This window comes from Pipistrellus kuhlii, unplaced genomic scaffold, assembly GCF_014108245.1.
Source record: "Pipistrellus kuhlii isolate mPipKuh1 unplaced genomic scaffold, mPipKuh1.p scaffold_m20_p_1, whole genome shotgun sequence".
Lineage (NCBI taxonomy): Eukaryota > Metazoa > Chordata > Mammalia > Chiroptera > Vespertilionidae > Pipistrellus > Pipistrellus kuhlii.
Window position 1 is genome coordinate 90,663,106 of NW_023425404.1, and position 20,374 is coordinate 90,683,479.

General features: G+C 39.2%; 1 pseudogene; it reads right to left on the bottom strand.

The window, feature by feature from the left end:
- Positions 1–283: 283 nt before the first annotated feature.
- Positions 284–17,729, bottom strand: LOC118705744 (annotated as a pseudogene).
- Positions 17,730–20,374: the final 2,645 nt, after the last annotated feature.

A 20,374-nucleotide genomic window follows, 5' to 3' on the forward strand; every position in this document is an offset into this window, starting at 1 on the left:
CGCCCCGGCCTCGCCCCGGCACGGAGCCGCTGCCCGGGCGGCTTCCTCGCCGATGTCACTGGGCCCCGGGCCAAGGAAGCCAGGCACAAACAAAGGTGCCCGGTGTCCGTTCCTGCAGCTCGTGCGGGGTCCGGGCTAAGCCCCCTCACTCCGGGGTTAATCCTCTGTAACTGAAACCTTTTACCTGTCTTTGCCTGCAGTTCTCCTTTTCGTACCTGGTGTGAAAGAAAAGAGCCACATGCTAACCTGACAAGCTCAGGGAAGGCCTGCGTGACAGTCTTGCAAACCCAGAGACCTAAGATAACCACAAAAGATGGTTTGAAAATTAAATATCTAACAGGTTATAGTAGGTAGTCATGTCCCAGATATTTCACCTGACAAAGATCAACTTTGATCTTTTACTGAGCCCCTCTGCCTTCCAACATCTAAGATAACATATCTGTGAGATGTCTGGGTAACTTGTAACTTTCTTTTTACCCCGGACCTCTGGAGACATTCCTCATAGTTATTGTTATCAAGTTAATTGTCAACTGTTAATTACGTTAGCTAACCTGTATCCTCTAACGTAATTAATAGTGAAAGAAGCTCATGTCCATCATTTAACCTTTTACCCTATCCCAGAGGTTTCCCGCTTACTTTGTCCCACCTTCCTAATCTATCACCAATGAATTTCATGTAACTCACCTACATCCCTTTCCTTTGATTGCAATGTATAAATATAGAAATGTAACCCGCCATTCTCCAGAGCATTATCTCAATCCCTTGAGGTTCTGCTTCCCGGCTTGTGTCAACAGTAAGGCTCAAATAAACTCACAAAAAAAATTCTTTACAGGTTTTTTTGGTTTTTGGTTTTTGGTTTTTTTTTTTTTTTTTTGGTTTTTTTTTGTTAACACTGGAAATTACGTCTTTCGCCAGAAAACGGGGAGCAAGAGAGATGTGATTTTAAACCACTTGGTAATCTTGAGGCAGAGCCTAGGCTACCCAAAGTTAGGAGAAAGCAGCTTCTATAATAGTTGGTAACACTGCAGATGAGAAAAATTTGAGCTGCACACCTGGAAAATATTTTAAGACCATTTCTTTGTATGGTGATGCACTTAAAGAATCATGTTTTGACTGTTGAGTTAGATTTTGGTTTACTGTCTGATTGTTAATACCAAAGTGTGTAGCTTCCCACAAGAAAAGGACTGTTTCTTTGACCTCCACTTCTCTGTGCCTTCAAATTACTTTCTTCAGATGTTTTCTTTTATTCTAAAATGCCAAAATAAACAGTAATATAAGGCTTGCGTTAGCATTGGAAGGAAAGAGCTCGGAATTCTCACCAAACCTCTTAAATCATCAAAATGGTGGCATTAGAGACCCTCATCCCAATTTAATTCTTTGAAACAACTGTCTCATAAAAGATCAATGCACGCTTATTGTTTGCCACAAGGGAAACAAATTAAATATATTTTTTTAGAGTTGTTAATCAGCAAAAAATATTTCCTAAATACCTTTGATTGACCTGTTAAATTAGAAATAGATTACCTTCCAATTACTTAACAAGTACTGCTTAATTAGCCTTTAATAATCACATCATTATTAATTTCTCTGATATAATGAGAAAGTTCTTTGGAAACTAAATTGCCTTGCAAAAATTAATATTTGGATATATTTCCCAAGTCTGGAAATTTTGCATTCCATTAAAACAATGAGACTTGTGAAATGAAGCTTATCTTTATTTATATATTTTTTGTTGTTGTTGATTTCAGAGAGGAAGGGAGAGAGAGATAGAACCATCAGTGATGAGAGAATCATTGATGGGCTGCCTCCAGCATGCCCACCACTGACTCACTACCCAAGCATGTACCCTTCACCAGAATCAAACCTTCAGTCCACGGGCTGATGCCTTATCTACTGAGCCAAACCAGCTAGGGCTGAAGCTTATCTTTAACCCTAAGTTTAAAAAAATGAGTTGTGGCTAATAAAATAATCAGAATGCTTTCATGTTTGACTTCTATGAACTTTCTCATTAATTTATCAGCCCACTGTATATCAGGGTAAAAAAAAAAAAATTTAAAGCACTTTCTGTAAAATAGGGTGACTACATCATATATATTTCTGACTTGTGATTATGTCACAATTTTAACCAAACACATTATAATAAACCAGTAATAATTGATGGAGCCGAAACCGGTTTGGCTGAGTGGTAGAGTGTCTGCCTGTGGACTGAAAGGTCCCAGGTTCGATTCCTATCAAGGGCACGTATTATACATTGGTTGCGGGCACATCCCCGGTAGGGGGTGTGCAAGAGGCAGCTGGTCGATGTTTCTCTCTCATCGATGATTCTAGCTCTCTATCCCTCTCTCCTCCTCTCTGTAAAAAAAACAATAAAATATATTTTTAAAAATAAAATAAAATAATTGATGGAGCCCAGATTAAAAGTCACAAATTTTATATCAGTTCAAAAGTAAGATAGTAAAGTAAACTAAGCATACACTTGAATTCAGATCCTTCACTTTTTTTCAGTGTAACTGACACTGAAAATTCCCTTTAAAATTTGGAATCTAAATTTCTCCTTTCCTTGGTAAGGTATCTATGAGAGAAGATTTTTCTAGACATCTTATTTATCATGTTCACTCTCCCAACAAGATTTTTAAACTAATACCCCAATCCACATATTGCTAATTAACGTATTTAAGTAATCAATGAAGATATATTAAACCATTCATGAAATTAATACTTTTTTCATCTAAGTAAAGTTAGAACATGAAACTCATGTTCAAGGAATAGTGCACAAAAAAACTTTTAGAGCAAAGAAAACAGGATGGCCATTGTATGTTACTATATATTAGGAGTGAGGAAACTTTTTCTGCCAAGGGCCATTTAGATATTTATAACATCATTCATGGGCCATACAAAATTATCAACTTAAAAATTAGCCTGCTATAGTTGGTCAAGTAGTTAATTAACTCACCCCTAATGCCTCAGCAGAACCAAACCAAATGATTTCTTGGGCTTTAAATGGCCCAGGGGCCAGACATACCTCACCCATGGTATACATTATCATAGTGCAGGCCAAAAATAACTAGAAATTTCATCTAAGTGATGATATAAAAATTAAATGGAAAATTAATTCTATAAATATATAACTTGGCGAGAATCTTATTTTCTGTAGTGGAAAGATTATTTCCAATTTCAGAGAGGCATTATAGTTTAGTGCTTAATTGTTGGCAGTAATTAGATTCAGCAGCTGATTCCTAACTGAATTCCAGTATTCAAGATAAAGAAGAAAGCTAGTAGATTCCAGTATGGAATACTTCCTAGTCACAGCAAATTTTAACTAGGATTTACCCATGTCCTAAAAACCTGGTTTTCTTCTGCGCAGATGTTGACATTTTTAAATTTGCCCTTTACATCCCACTTAATAAGGAACTTTATGCCTTTCTCTTCCCAAAGCCACCTGTTCTAGGCAGCCATCTTTGCTTAAGTCTAATTAAGAACGATATGCACTCTTATTTTTTATTTGTGTATTTTTTAAAAATATATATTTTATTGATTTTGTAGAGAGGAATGGAGATAGAGTTAGAAACATCGATGAGAGAGAGTTATTGATCAACTGCCTCTTGCATACCCCCTACTGGGATATGCCCGCAAGCAAGGTACATGCCCTTGACAGGAATCGAACCCAACACCCTTCAGTCCCCAAGCCGACGCTCTATCCATTGAGCCAAACTGGTTTCAGTGGATATGTACTCTTTAAAGATAAAGCCTACACAGTATTAATTTTGCTTGTTACACATTGCTTCATCACATATCCTTAGTTCAGCAAGAATCTATTCGTAAATGTTATCAAGGACCTGTTATTTGCCAGATACTGTGTGGGATGGCAGAGATAACAAAATTATTAGTTAATTCATTTAATATTTATAAAGCACTTACAATTTCTTAGGTCTTACCCTGTAGATAGACAAGGTAAGATAGACAAGATTCCCCATCTAGCAGAAGAGATAAACAATTATAATAAAAGAAGTGTGAAAAAGTGTTATAGAAGGGAAAGAAAAGGAGTGTAAGGAAACATTTTAAGAGCATCTAACCTGACTATGTTGGGAGGGAACAGGGAGGAAGGTTGTGGAATAAGAGAAGCAGCTATGATCTCTAACCAGAATAATTTGCATTTTATTTTGTTATTTTATTTTTTTAATAAAATAAGTTTTATTAATAAGTTTTTAATGTTCATATTATTACAAATGTTCCTTTTTCCCCTCCCACCATTGCTCTCCTCCACCAGGTTCCCATCCCACCCTCTGCCCTTTCCACACTCCCCATTGTCCTCATCCATAGGTGCACAGTTTATGTTCAGTCTCTTCCCACATCCCCCTCTCCCCTTTTCCCCAAGAATCATCAGTTCACTCCCCTTCCATACCTCTGATTCTATTATATTCAACAGTTAATATTGTTCATCAGATTTTTTTTTAATTTCCTTGGTTTTTAGATTCACTTGTTGATAGTTACGTATTTGTTGTTCAAAATTTTTATCTTTATTTACTTTCTCTTCTGAAAGAACCCCCTTCAGCAATTCATATAATTCTGGTTTGTTGTTGATGAACTCCTTTAGCTTTTTTTTATTAGTGAAACTCTTTATCTGACCTTCGATTCTGAGTGATAGCTTTGCTGGATAGATTATCTTTGGCTGTAGGTTCTTACTATTCATCACCTTGAATATTTCTTGCCATTCCCGTCTGGCCTGCATGGTTTCTGTTGAGAAGTCAGCTGACAATCGTATAGGTGCTCCTTTATAGGCAACTACCTTCTTTGCTCTTGCTGCTTTTAATATTCTCTCTTTGTCTTTTGCTCTTGGAATTTTAATTATGATGTGTCTTGGTGTGGTCCTCTTTGGATTCCTTTTGTTTGGAGTTCTGGGCGCTTCCTGGACTTGTAAGTCTAATTCTTTCACCAGGTGGGGGGAGTTTTCTGTCACTATTTCTTTCAGTATGTTTTCGATATCTTGCTCTCTCTCATCTTCTGGGACCCCCATAATTCTGATGTTGGTTCGCTTGAAGTTGTCCCAGAGGTTTCTTACATTATCTTCAATTTTCTGGATTCTCTTGCCTTCTAGCTTCTGCGGAGGAGTGTCTTCTGGCTTTTTATGTTCCAAATCTTTGACTTGATTCTTGCGAACTTCCATTCTGTTTTTAGGACTCTGTATAATATTTTTTTATTTCATACAATGTATTCTTTATTTCTTGTTGATCCCTTATCATTTCTTGTTGATCCCTTATCATTTTTTGTTGACTCCTTATTAATTCTAGTTGATCTCTTTTCATATCCTCATAGGTCTTATCCATCTTTTCTAGGAAATTCTTGAAAAACCTTATAAGCATAGATTTGAACTCTATATCCAGTCGCTTTTTGTCCTCCATTTCTTTCGTTTCTGATCTATTTTGTTGTCGCATTTCGCAGTTACAGATGGGACGGGATTTCAGGGTGGAGCCTACAGCCTTGCGGCTCCTGCGTCTCAGGGTCCTTCAGTACTCGCTGCAAAGCGCCTCTGAGAGATAGATGCCTTCGATTTTCGCCTGCTGCCAAACAGTCTATGCTCCCCCCCAATGAGCCCGGTATTGGGGTTCAGTTCAGTTGGAAGTGGAGTTGGAGGTGGTGTTCAGAGCAGACTGGAGCCCCAGTCTCCTTCCGGCCAGGGCAATCCCACGGCACAGCCGATAGTCCCTTCTCTGCGCGCAATGTGCGCGCCGCCGGGACCTCCTTACGCCACTTCCCCTGGGATCCGCCTTACAGCCCAACTCCCTATGGATGAGCCTGGGTCCCCAGGGTCTGGCCTAGAACTGGGGTTCAGAGCAGTCAGAACTGGGGCCCAACACAGTCGGAATTTTATCTCCTTCCCACTAGGGAACGCCAGCCAGGCACTCGGCCTCCCTCCTCTCCAGCTCCATCCTCTCTGCGTGCCGCATGTCTCTGTACCTTAGGCTTTTACAGCTCCTCAGCGCTTCCTTCTGGTTTTCTCCTTGCTTCTCATTGTAGAGTTTCCAGTCAGTCAACTTTCCTGTAGTTCTGGGTAATGTCCATTTTATATTTTAGTTTTATTTTATTGAAATTGTTGTGTGCGGCTGCGGCTAGGTGTTTACCTGGGCGCAGCCATCTTGGATCCTGATAATTTGCATTTTAGAAAGATCACTAGGGCTGCTTCCTGGAGTGTAGGTTGAAAGGAGACAAGACCAAGAAAACCAGTTCAGATTCTGTTAAGGGTAGTTTGGAAAGGAGGTGTTGGTGGCCTAAAGCAGTGATTTATAATTGGTGTGCTGCAAAATTTTTTGAAGCATACAATACTAGTTGTCAGGGACACTGACCTCTTTTCCCTTAGATTGTCAAATTAAAAAAAATGACCACAGCCAACACAATAGTAGTTCAGTGTGAATGAATGAAAATTATACCTATTTTTTGGTCAGGCAAAAAATGTATTTTTTTATTTGCCCCAGAATTTTAGTAATTAGTTTATCTGTGGCAGGAGGTGAAAAAGGTTGAAAATTGCTGGCCTAGAGTAAAGCAGGAAGGCTTAAGAGAAGTGAATAGATAAGAGATTTAGAAGATCTATAGAAACAACAGGGGTATGTGGGAGAGAGGTGACATGGGTGACTCACAGATTTCATTTTAGGCCGATGACATTCACTGGGAAGAGAACAAGTAAGAGGAGAAGATGGGAAGAAATGTGAGTTTAACTATGGATAAGTTTAAAGTGCCTATAGGATATTTGAATGGAAATATCAATAATCTGTTCATTATTTAGGTCTGGAGTTTAGCAGGAAAAACTGGGCTAGAGAGATGTGCCATCAGCTTAAACCATATATGTTCAAATATAAGGTACCTCTGAATATATGGTGAACCCCCATTTTCCCAAGTAAAATCTGTCCCCCTAATAAAACTTTGTGGTCAGCCTTGGCCAGTTTTGCTCAGTGGATAGAGCATTGGCCTGCGGACTGAAGGGCCCTGGGTTTGATTCCAGTCAAGGGCACATGCCCAGGTTTGTGGGAGGCATGCAGAAGGCAGCCAATCAATGATTCTCTCTCATCATTGATGTTTCTATCTCTCTCTTTCCCACTTCCTTCCTCCCTAAAATAAATAAAAATATATTTTTTTAAATGGGCAAAGAACCTAAATAGATACTCCTCTAAAGCGGACATACAGATGGTTAAGAGATATATGAAAAAACAAACCAACAAAAAAACAACTTTGTGGCCAACTTGAGTATACAAACTTTTAGACATATACATGAAATAATCAAGGACCTACTTATGTTTAATGTAATAATTTATACTTACATACTTTACATATAATGTAAAACTTAATTTTAAAATATAATTTTATTGAAACTCTTCACAGTCTTTTTATCATCACCCAGGTCAAATTTTGAGTCTCTGACATAATTTCCCAGATGTGTCATCTTCCATCAAAATTTTGACTATATATGATGTCACTAGGAATTTTTTTTCCAGGCCACAGTATCTAATCATACTATATCATTTATCCTGTAATCATATTCACTTATCATATTGCTTTTTATGGTGACTTTTAAAGGCTTATTTACAAGGACATCCAAAACTTTCAAATGTGAAGGTATTTCCCTAGAAGTAATTTCTAAATCTGAATTAAATTTGTTTCCTTTCTTAACTAATTCTGTCAGGTGGCTTCTATGTGAACATTGAATAAGATCATTTCTTGCTAAATGTATATTTCCTCAAAGAGCATTTTGTTGCTCAAAATAATTGAGAGAACATTGAGTAATATGAAAGATATTTTAAAGGTCAGTATGTAAAGTGACTCCCTCTTTGCTAAGGGATTATTGTAGGGGTTGGGGAATTGGTCTTATATTTGGATATATTATAGATGATAATGCCAAGAAAGTGGTTGATATAGCCCCAGGAAAATTTAGGACTAAAGAGGAAGATTGATGACTTGGACCAAACACCAACATGTTTAAGGTATAGAACACAAAGAGGTTCTTGCAAAGAAATAAGCAGACATGTAAAAGAGAAAAACAGAAGCATGTGGTATCACAGAAGGCAATGAAAGAAAATGTTTCAAGAATGCAGGAGCACAATAGTGTCATGTGCTCCTGAAATAGTGTCATGTGCTTACTTTACTTTACTTAAGTAAAGTAAAACCTGAAAAACATCCTTTGAATTTAGTGATATGGTGGTCATTGATAACCTTAATAGTGCAGTTGCAGCTGTGAGTAAGGCTTCTACCTGATTGCTATGGTTTTTCACTGAGTATAAAGGACTTCTGAGGAGTTTACCTGTAACAGAAAGAAAGAGTGGGGAAGTATAGAATAGATCTTGCAAAGAGGGGAGTGGAGTTGCGGACTGATAGAAGGAGCCAATAGAAAGGGAAATATTGAAGATTCCAGAGAGAAAGATGATAATTGATAGCTTTAGAAACACTGTGATAAATAATTTGGCAGCTGTGATTCAGCAAGGCACATGATTATCTGATCTCAGGAGTCTCGGGCAACTGGCAATAGGCAAAAAGGATCTGTAGAACAAAGTTATGCCCTGGCACTTTGGTTTTTAGGCAGCTTTCAGCTGTATTTGAGGATGTTCCATTCTTTTAACACCTTAATGAAGGCTGGACATAAGCAACAACAACCTGACATTTGCTACCCAATCCTCTGTCCTCAAAGGACACATGGCTGGGTCACCAATCACAAAATAAGGCAGTCCAGCTTTCCAAAAGAATACAGGACCTTGCTTTTTCATAGAAACCTGACATAAAATACTATCTTAAATAGAAAATACTTTTATAGGAAGGACCCTAGAATCTCAAGACAAAGATGCAGTCAGACCATGGGAATAGAACTAAAGACTGGAGCATCTTGAATCCAGACCAACAGCAGCTGCCCTCTCACTGTAACAAGACTGTTTGAGTTGTCTTGTACCCATGATATGGAGAAGTGGGGTTTTTGATATCTAAACCCATCCTAGCACCGGGAATGCTCAGGGCCTACTCAAGAAGACAAATAAAATCCTCTCCACTAATATTTACAGGGTAAAATAAGATGGTTGTTAGAGTATTAAATTTGACAGTAAAATTGTAGTCAAGTTTTCAGGCTAATTTAAATTGGCTAATTGAAATAAGCAAATATTCTAGAAAAATCAATTGTACTGGACAAAAAAGCTGTTCCTAAAGTGTTAACTAAAATTTTTATTGGTAGTTCATCTCATGGTAAAATTGTGTAACATGTAATGAACCAAAGCAGTCATATTTTAATGCAAAAAAAAAAAAATTTAAAAGCTATCAAGATTACATTATAAAATTTCCAGAAGCTTTCTAATAGTTAAATCAAAAAAGGGGGGATAGTATTATAGAATATCATGTAAGGAAAAATATCCTGTAAGTTAATTATATCTGGAAAATTTTTACTTTAGAAAATTAACTTTCATTTGTAATACTAATAGCAAGACACCCATATAAAACATACATGGTGTCAAAACAAGCCAGAGGAAAATCATTTGGGCAAAAAAATGAAAAAGGATCGCAACTCAAATTTATAGAGAAGATTCTTTTATTAACTTTTGATCGAGAATATGTTTGTATATTTTCAGAAAACAACTCCAAGACCATGTGAATTCCTGCAACAGAGAGGAATTGTTAGGCGTGCTCCAGCAATGAAGACAGAAGAGAAACAGTCCAGAGATGGAAGACGCTGACAATGCCTTGCCATACTAGCAGTCAGCAACTATGCATCGCTGCAGGTTGCCCAGGACTAAACCAGAGAGGGTTGGACCTGCATTACCACCATTTGTCTACCATCCAGAACTGAAATATCATTGCTGACATGTACACATAAGGAACTGTTTGACATTGAAATTGGGACTCAAAATAACTGTTGCCCTGGAAAGAAACTCACTATACACTGATTCATTTGCCTCTCAGCATAACTATGTTGTCTCATTTTTGGCTCTTATAAGTGTATTTCTAGTATCACATGAGCTCATTCATCTAGGGCAGGGGTCTGCAACCTTTAAGACATAAAGAGCCACTTGGACCCATTTCTGAAGGAAAAAAAAAACAACTGGGAGCCGCAAAACCATTGCGACATTTAAAACAAATATAACACTGCATATATTGTTTCTTACCTTAATGCTATATACCGGATCGTGCAGTTAGCTGTCACTCTGAAGAAAAAAAGGACTTTTTCACTTAACAATGTAAAATATATTTTTGCAAATTAATAGCTAATTAAAATATTTAATTTACCTGGTTAATGGGATTTTTGCTCCTGAACCTCAGTGCACAGTGTCAGCACATCAGGGCTGTAAGACGTTACCTTCATTTTCACACAGGCTTGCAAGTTGTTGGAGCCGTGGTAAAGCTTCAAAAGAGCCACATGCGGCTCTGGAGCCGCAGGTTGCCGACACCTGATCTAGGGGAAATGATGAACAACATAGACTAATGAACAAGAACAGACCTGGAGACAGGAAAGCATCAATCGGACTGTCGGACTTCGGGGAATATAGGGAAGGGTGAAGATAAGGGAGAGAGATTAACCAAAGGACTTGTGTGCATGCATATGAGCCTAACCAGTGGTCATGGACAACAGGGGGGTAGAGATATGTGTGGGGAGGGATTTGGGATGGGAATGGGGGGAAATGAGGACAAATATGTGATACCTTAATCAATAAAGTAATTTTAAAAAAATAATCCAGAAAGTCCTCTTTTGGAGAGTCTCTTGTTTGCACATCTTTCAGAATCTGCCATAGCTACAGAAAATGGCCACTATCAACAGCTTTCAAGTTACCTTGTTACAATCTGATTCTGTCTGTCCAAATTTCAAATTTCCCAGTGAAAAGATTAATTGCCAATCTTGGTTTAGATGCTCATTCCATACCCCTCATACCATTATAGGCCCCCTGTAACCAAGTAAATAAAAAAGGAATGTGCAATTCATAGAAAAGAAGTATCAATCAAACAATTCCATAGGCATTCATTGTAGCTGGATTCCATTGGTCACTATAACCCAACTGCCTAGCCTGGTATCTGGTGGTTATAAACATTTGTCTATAGCCTAAATATTTGGTGTTTATATAAACACTAGAGGCCCAGTGCATGAAATTTGTGCATTGGGGGAGATGTCCGTCAGCCCAGCCTGCATCCTCTCTAATCTAGGATCTCTTTCACAATCAAGGACTGCTGGCTCCCAACCACTCACCTGCCTGCCTGATTGACCCTAACTGCTTCTGCCTGCCAGCCTGATACCCCCCTAACCACTCCCCTGCCAGCCTCATTGACGCCTAACTGCTCCCCTGCCAGCCTTTTTATCCCTAATTGCCCTCCCTTGCAAGCCTGGTCTCCCTCCCCCAACTGCCCTCCCCTGCAGGCCTTAGTTCCCCCCAACTTTCCTTCCCTGGTGGCCTGATCACCCACAACTGCCCTCCCCTATCAGCCATCTTGTGGTGGCCATCTTGTGTCCACATGGGGGCAGCCATCTTTGACCATATGGGGAGGCCATCTTGTGTGTTGGGAATGATGGTCAATTTACATATTACTCTTTTATTAGATAAGATATTTTTTTAATTACAGAAAGTAATTTAGATATAGGCCAAGGCCCCTACCCCGCCAGTTACCCCACACACAGTGGGGCTGGTGAGCAGGTGGGAATGGCTGACCTCTCAGTCTCTCCCCTGGTCTTCAGGCTCTGATCTCCCAATGGCAAATGGGGAACAGAGGGTGGGTGGCAGAGGGAAGCGGAGCCAGCTGCAGGCAGCCAGGGAAGATGGCTCTGATTGCAGGCCAGGCCTAGGGACTGTATCTGTGCACGAATTTTGTGCCCTGGGCCTCTAGCAATTAGATATGAAGTGGTTCAAGTTGAGAGAAAATAACCCACTTTACTCTTAAGATATTTTAGAAGTGACTCAGAAGTTGGTCATTAGATGACAAAAAATAGATACTAAGGTGGATGCCATGATTCTCAAAAAGAGAATTCTTGCTTTACTTGGGATTTTTTTTTTTCTTTAAAATGTAAGTGAAAAGGTAAGAAATGGCCCAAGGTGAATATTAACACTACATAATGGTTACTTGAGATCTAAACAAATGAGGTCTGTAGGAGAAGTGACCTCAGGAGAGAGTCAGATTTCAAATAAAGCAGGAGATACAGGGAGTGCTTGTGCAGAGACTGGAGAAGTGGAGGTATTTGGTTTCAACCCAATGGGACTTCCATGGGAACAGAGGAAATTGTTGGGAAGGAGGTTCAATACTGAGCTTGCATGAATGGGGAAGAAGCACAGAACATTTTTAAATGAGCCTACAGGACAATGATCACTAGGATGAGGGGTTCTGAATCATGTTAAGGACTGTGGACTGTGAGGACCTACCTGAAACAACCTCTGGCACTTAGGTAAACAGGTGAAGGCTCAAGGGCCAGAGGAGGACCAGTCTGTTAGCTCCTCGGATAAAGGTTCTACATTTTGTACACACACCCTCAGGTCGACAGCCAAGAACAATAGCAGCTGGGACAACAGTGTAGGAACAGTAGTGACCCAACAGCAGATATGACAGGTTCCTCCACCCCAGAAGTTCAAAGGAGAAAGTCTCCTTATAACAGCCCAGGGAATTCCCAAACATAGAATCACCCAGGGACTATGTTTAAAACACAGAGATGCCTAGGCCTCACCCCAATCTTTTTGAATAAGAAACTCTAGGGATAGGCCCCAGGAATCAGTATTTTTGAGAGCATTTGAAGGCTTAAAAATTTCTATAGAAGAGGAACTTAAGGGTGGTAATGTAATTGGAAAACAAAAGCAGTGATTCAGAGGATAACCAGCTTTCATATTCTTTTTTTTTCTTTCTTTTTTTCAAAATTTCTTTATTGATTAAGGTATCATATATTTGTCCTCAAACCCCCATTCCAATCCCCCACCCCTCCCCACTCATAACCCCACCTCCCTATTGTCCTTGATCACTGGTTAGGCTCATATGTATGTACACAAGTCCTTTGGTTGATCTGTCCCTTTTATCCCCACCCTTCCTTTGAGGTCCAACAGTCTGACCCATGGCTCCTTATCTCTGGGTTTATTCTTGTTCATTAGTCTATGCTGTTCACTATTTCCCCTAGATGCATGAGATCATGTCCTACTGGAAATATACTTATAAGAATCAAAAATGAGACAAACAATAATCATTATGCTGAAAGGCATATGAATCAGTCTGTAATGAGTTTCTTTCTGGGTCAATAGTTCTTTTGAGACCCAATTTCAATGTCAAACAGTTCCTTATGTGTACATGTCAGCAATGATATTTCAGTTCTGGATGGTAGACAAATGGTGGTAATGCACGTCCAACCCTCTCTGGTTTGGTCCTGGGCAACCTGTAGTAATGCATAGTTGCTGACTGCTGGTATGACAAGGCATTGTCAGTGTCTTCCATCTCTGGACTGCTTCTCATCTGTCTTCATAGTTGGAGTTATCCTGTCAATTCCTCTCTGTTGCCAGAATCCACATGGTCTTGGAGTTGTTTTCTGAAAAATATACAAAGATATTCTCGACCAAAAGTTAATAAAGGAGTATTTCCTATAAATTTGACTTGGGATCCTTTTTCATTTTTTTTGCCCAAATGATTTTCCTCTGGCTTGTTTTGACACCATGTGTGCATATTCTTTCTTTTCTTTTTTCTTTTTTTTTTTTAATTGCTTTTTTTTTTTTTTTTTTTTTCAGAGAGGAAAGGAGAGGGATAGAGCTACCTCCTTCACACTCCCTACTGGGGATATGCCCACAACCGGAATAGAACTTGAGACCATTGAATCTGCAGGCCAATGCTCTATCCACTGAGCCAAACCAGTCAGGACGGTGTTCATATTCTTAAGCCCAAACTTATCAAATTACTGGAGGCCCAGCACACAAAAGTCGTCCCTAGGCCTAGCCTATAATCAGAGCCATCTTCTCTGGCTGCCCGCAGCCGACTCTACCCCCGCCGCCACCCACCCCCAGTTCTTCGTCTGCCATTGGGCAATCAGAGCCTGAAAACCTGGGTGAGGGACCCAGAGGTCAGCCGTTCCCACCTGCTCGCCAGCCCCATCCCCACCCTCTATGTGTGAGACAACTGGCAGGGTGGGGGCCTTGGCCTGGTGCTGCCCACACACCCTTTCTTACCCACCCCAAGTTCCCCACTTGCCATTGGGTGATGGGAGCCTGCGGGCTAGGGAAAAGGACCTAGAGGAGGTAAGTGCGCCTCATAGTGACTGGTCAAGCAGTCATTCTGGTGGTTCAGCCATTAGGGTCCATTAGGGTCAATTGGCATATTATCCTTTTATTATATAGGATACTAAAATAAACCAAAACTAATTTATAATTACCTATTTTAGGATGTTTGTAGTTCCTTCTCTTTTTTTCCCATTTGTTGTTATTTTAATTTGACATCATTGAACTGAAACCATTGGTTATTTAAAAAATTATCTCTTTTGATGTTGTTCTTATAAAATTTTCCAGTATTAAAGAAATACATGTTATGGAATGTCACAAAGAAAATTCACTAGTATTCTCTCTCTCCAAACCATTTTTAACATTTAACTGTATCTCCTTCAATTTTTATTTCTCACCACAAAGTTTCTTTTTTAATATTTGTAAACATAATATATAGAAAAAGAAACATTGTAATCTTTTCTATATGTAGTTTCTTACACTAGTTTCTAATTTTATAAGAAACTAGTATAAGAAATTTTGTAATCATATAGGTAAAATATATTCTGCTTTCTTAAACTTATCATTTCATCATAAATACTTCCCATGTTATAAATTGTTATTCTTAAAAATATATGTAATAATTTTGCAATATTATATTGAATCTATGATAATAAAAGCATACTATGCTAATTAGACCAGACAGATGAATGACCTTCCAGATGTCCTTCCAGACGAAGCTGTGGTGGTGGCAGGATCCGAGGCAGAGGCGATGAGGCAGGTGATTAGGGACGATAAGGCAGGCAAGCAAGCAGTTAGGGGCAGTCAGGTAGGCAGGCAGAGGCAGTTAGGGACTGTCAGGCAGGCAGGCAGAGGCAGTTAGGGGTGATCAGGCAGGCAGGCAGAGTGTTTAGGAGCAATCAGGCAGACAAGTGGTTAGTAGTCAGCGGTCCTGAATTGCAAGAGGGTTGTCTGACTGCCAGTTTAGGCCTGATAGTGCACAAATTTCATACACCGGGCCTCTAATAGATAAATAATTGTCTAAACCATTTCTTATTGTTGGATGTTTAGAGTTGTTCATTCATTCTACAAATATTTATCAAACCTTGGACCCTTCTGTGTGCAAGCTGACACTGAGCCAAACCAGCTAGGACCATAGTACTTTTAATTTGCTTAAATTATTTTGTCAAGATAGTTTACTAAAGAAAGAATTACTGGGTCAAGAAATGTGAATATTTTTCATATTCTTATCAAGAAATTCTGTATTCTTGCTGAAACCGGTTTGGCTCAGTGGATAGAGCGTTGGCCTGCAGACTGAAGGGTACCAGGTTCGATTCCGGTCAAGGGCACATCCTTGGTTGCGGGCACATCCCCAGTGGGGGGCGTGCAAGAGGCAGCTGATCGATGATTCTCTCTCATTGATGTTTCTAACTCTCTATCCCTCTCAATTCCTCTCTATGTAAAATCAATAAAATATTTTAAAAAGAAAAGAAAAGAAATTCTGTATTCTTAATTACATTTCAAAGGGTTTTACCAATTTGTATGCCTACCTTTGAGGTGGGAATCACAGGGCATTTATACTATTTTGTAACCTTTTCTTATTTGTATTATTATTTATTTGAATGAGCTTTTAAAATATATATTTTTTATTGATTTTGTACAGAGAGGAAGGGAGAGAGATAGAGAGTTAGAAATATCGATGAGAGAGAGTCATCGATCAGTTGCCTCTTGCACACCCCCTACTGGGGATATGCCCGCAACCAAGGTACATGCCCTTAACCGGAATCGAACCCGGGTCCCTTCAGTTCCCAAGCCGATGCTCTATCCATTGAGCTAAACCGGTCCCTGCTGAATGAGCTTTTAAAGAGTAGAGAAATTAACTTTTTTCATACTTGCTGCAAATACCTTTTCCAGATTCTTGTTTATTTTGTTTGCATATTGCTTTCTCTTTACATAACTACCAGTTGTCTTAACATTCTTTGCTGAATAATTTTCCCTCATAAATTCATTTGTGCAGTTATATTTTTTCATATATTAGCATATTAGGATCTGTTTCAAGGTTACTTATCTTGTTAATTTAACTATTTTTGCATTAATAACACATATTTTAATTATTCAAGTATGGGACATTCTAATATCAGGCAGGGCTAATTATCCTTAATGATACTTATCTTTAACATTTATTCTTTTGTTATCCTTAATTCTTCTAAATAAATTGTATACTAATTTAATTGAATATTCATCCAAGATTGCTCCCCAATATTTTGTATTTTTGATGCTATTAGGAATGGGATTTCCTTTTTTATTTTTACATTATTTATTTATTTTTGTATTGCTTGATTTTATTTCTCACCCAAAGATATTTTTCTATTGATTTTTAGGGAGTATGAAAGCGAGAGGGAAAGAAGAATTAAACATCAATGTGAGAGAAACACATCAATTGGTTGCCTCCTGCACGACCAGGGCCTGGGCAGGGGAGGAGCCTGCAACCAAGGTATGTGCCTTGACCAGAATCGAACCTGGGACCCTTTGGTCTGTAGACCAATGCTCTATCCACTGAGCAAAAATGGCTAGGGTTATTTATTGATTGTTTTTAGAGAGGAAGGGAAAGAGAGAAACATTGATTTATTGTTCCACTTACATATACATTCACTGGCTGTTCTTGTAGGTGCCCTGCCCAGGGATGCAACATTCAATGTTGACATATTGGGATAATGCTCTAACCAACTGAACTACCTAGGGATGCAACATTCAATGTTGACATATTGGGATAATGCTCTAACCAACTGAACTACCTGGCCAGGGCAAAAAAATTAATTCTCTCTCTCTCTCTCTCTCTCTCTCTCTCTCTCTCTCTCTCTCTCTCTCTCTCTCCTGCAAAAAACTTTATTGTTTCCATTTGGTCCAATGAATGGGAGAGGGCTTCAGGGTGGTTAAAAGAATGGCTAGTGGTTTTGGGAAGAGGCCCAGACAAGCCACACAGGGGAATGCAGAGGGGCCCCTCAAAGACCTCTGGACTCCAAAGGCTCCTAGTTGTGCTTGAGGGTGAGCCTTTCAAAGAGATATTTGCCCAGCCCAGCCTGAGGCTGGCCAGCCTGCAGAGGTTAGTGAGTTGGTTGCTCATCTTCTTCATGAATTTCACCTCTTCATCCAGGAAATGTTTCTCCAGGAAGTCACAGAGATGAGGGTCTTCACGGATAAAACCCAGGACATGCAGTCCCAAAAGGTTCTTTTCTAATACAAGGGCAACTTCCATGGCATCATGAGTTTCATCCCACTCATCTTGGGAAGGCTTCAGCACATCCTGGAGGACACTGCGGCCACCGCACTGGTTTTGCATCTTAAAAAGAAACTCAGTGCCCTTGTGCTTCTTCTCCTCCAATTCTCATAAGTGGCCCATGCCATGGAGAGCCACATCATCAAAGTTGAAATAGAAGCCCAGAGAGAGATAAGTGTATGAGGCCCACAGTTGCAGATTGGCCAGACAGCTGGCCTCAGCCTCCACCTTGGTGAAATAATTCTGATGAATCTGGGAGTTCATGGTTGTTCAGCGATAGGAGTTAAAGTTAAAAAAAAAAAAAAAAAAAAAAAGGTCTTGGGCCTCACTTTCTCCTGTCACACTCTTCTCATTGGCTCTTCTACCATTTCTTAACTCTCATTTTAAATAATTTATTTCTGTTACACAAGCTAGCTATTGATTTTTGTATATATCTTTTTAAAATATATTTTATTGAGTTTTTACAGAGAGGAAAAGAAAGGGACAGAGAGTTAGAAACATCAATGAGAAAGAAGCACCAATCAGCTGCCTCTTGCACACCCCCTACTGGAGATGTGCCTGCAACCAAGGTACATGCCTTTGACCAGAACTGAACCTGGGACCTTTCAGTTCACAGGCCGATGCTCTATCCGCTGAGCCAAACCAGTTTCGGCTGATTTTTGTATATTTAATCTTATTATTTTACTAGAGGCCTGATGCACAAAATTCATGCAAGAATAGGTCTCCTGGCTGACAGCACTGGCTTCCTACTGATACTTGGGATCCAGGCTTCCCTCTGGCCATTGGCAAGCACCCAGGATCCAGGCTTCCCTCACAGCCCTGACTTTGTCCAGAAAGTGGTCTGGAAGGATGTTATTTTGGGGTCCAAAGCATTGATTGAAATATCAGACTGTTTAACATAGCAGTACATACAGGAAAATGTCGTTCTGTGCAGTTACACACTTCTGGTGGATTCCTTTTGCATTATATCACATTGTATTACATTAACAAGGTTTTCTTTATTGCCATTAACTTTATAATGTAATTATTAAAGTAATCTTCTGATTTTTTCCCCTTAATGTTTGTTTCATTGTGATTAAAAGAGCTAAACTGAATCTTCTGAAGGTATCTGTCAGTTGGCAGAAATAGTAGAAGTTATCCATCCTCACCTTATTTTTGTATTCAAAGTACCACATTTAGGACTAATAAAGGAATGCATGCTGTTGGTTACATTATATTTCTTAGTTGTCCTGCTGAGTCTGACAACACAGTAGTCAAACAACTGTACTAATTTCTGGAAACCATTTGTGACATTAATACTTGGCTCGTTGTGAACTGCAGCAAATCCCTCAAATAATTTCATATTACTCAGAAAGTTGCTTTTATGCAATAAAAGCTCTCAATGATTATGACTTGGGCTAGATTTGTGTTCTACTTACAAATTTCCATTTGGTGTTTCTGTTTTTTTTGAATCAGGACAAAGGTAACTTGGAAATCTTGACTTCTTTCCATATTTTTTTAAATCAATTCAAATAAAAAACAGTCTCAGAAATTACTCTTTATCAATACATCCAGCTGGGAGGTGACCACAACGAATATTCTCTTAGGAAAGTTAATTCCCCAAAGTGATTCTTTTCTTCTCAACTGCCTTTCGCTGGCAAAAGGTTCAAACTGACAGCCTTAAAGATAGCACTGCAGGGCATGTTTCATAAAGAGAGCATGTTCTCAATGGCTGTCAATCTGTCCCCTCACTTCATTTAGAGGACATGAAATAAATCTTCTGCTCAGATATGTGCTTTGAAAAAGTGGTCATATTATGACTGAGATGACTTAAGACTTCATCCAGTGGGAGAAATGGTTGCATGGATTATTTATGTAAATATTAGGTCTAGTAATAATTAATGTCGTTTTCTAATACTTTTTTAAATCGAATTTATTTAAACAATACAACAAAATTTAATCAACAATAAAGTTGCCGTTGTTTTCTACTACTTGTGCCCAACGCTCAGGAAGCATTTTAATCCCTCTGTTGTAAATTCTTGTGATTTTGATGCAAAAAATTCGGTCAATGCATTTTTGAGGCATTCTTCATTATTAAATTTTTTTCCAAGAAGAAAGTTTTGCAAAGAACAAAACAAATGGTAATCAGAAGGGGCAATATCAGGAGAATATGCAGGTTGAGGGAGAACTTCCCATTCCAACTGGCGCAGTTTTTCAGCAGTGATTCTTGCAGTATGCGGTCGTGCATTATTGTGGTGAAGAATTACGCCCTTCCGATTAATCAGCGCGGGTTCTTTTTCTCTTAAAGCTTGGGCTAACCTTTCCAATTGGGCACTATACACTGCACTTGTAATGGTTTGGTCAGAGGGTAAAAGTTCATAATGAAGAATTCCTTTAAAATTCCACCAAACACACAACATCACTTTTTTCGCATGCAAGTCAGGTTTTGGCTTGGGCTGCGGAGCCTCATTTTTGTCCAACCATTGAGGCCACCTTTTCAAATTAACATACAGCACCCATTCTTCATCTCCGGTAACAATTTGCTCTAAAAACGGCAAACGGTTTTGACGAGAGAGGAGCGAAGTGCAAATTGTGACTCTTTGATTACGGTTGTTGTCGGTCAACTCATGAGGAACCCATTTTCCAAACTTTTGGACTTTGCCAAGTGCACGCAATTGATTGGAAATTGTTTTTTGTGAACAATTTAAAGTTGTTGCAAGCTCTTGTTGGGTAATTTGAGGATTTTGCACCAAAAGAGCTTGAAGAGCTTCTTGATCAAAATTGGACTCACGGCCTCGACCACTCTTGACATCTAACGAAAAATTTCCCTCGCGAAATTTCTCAAACCAACGCTGGCATTTTCTGGCGCTAACTGCATCTTGACCAAGAGCACTACAGATGTTTTTTGCAGCCTCACTTGCTTTTCTTCCTAATTGGAACTCGTAAAGCATGCAGT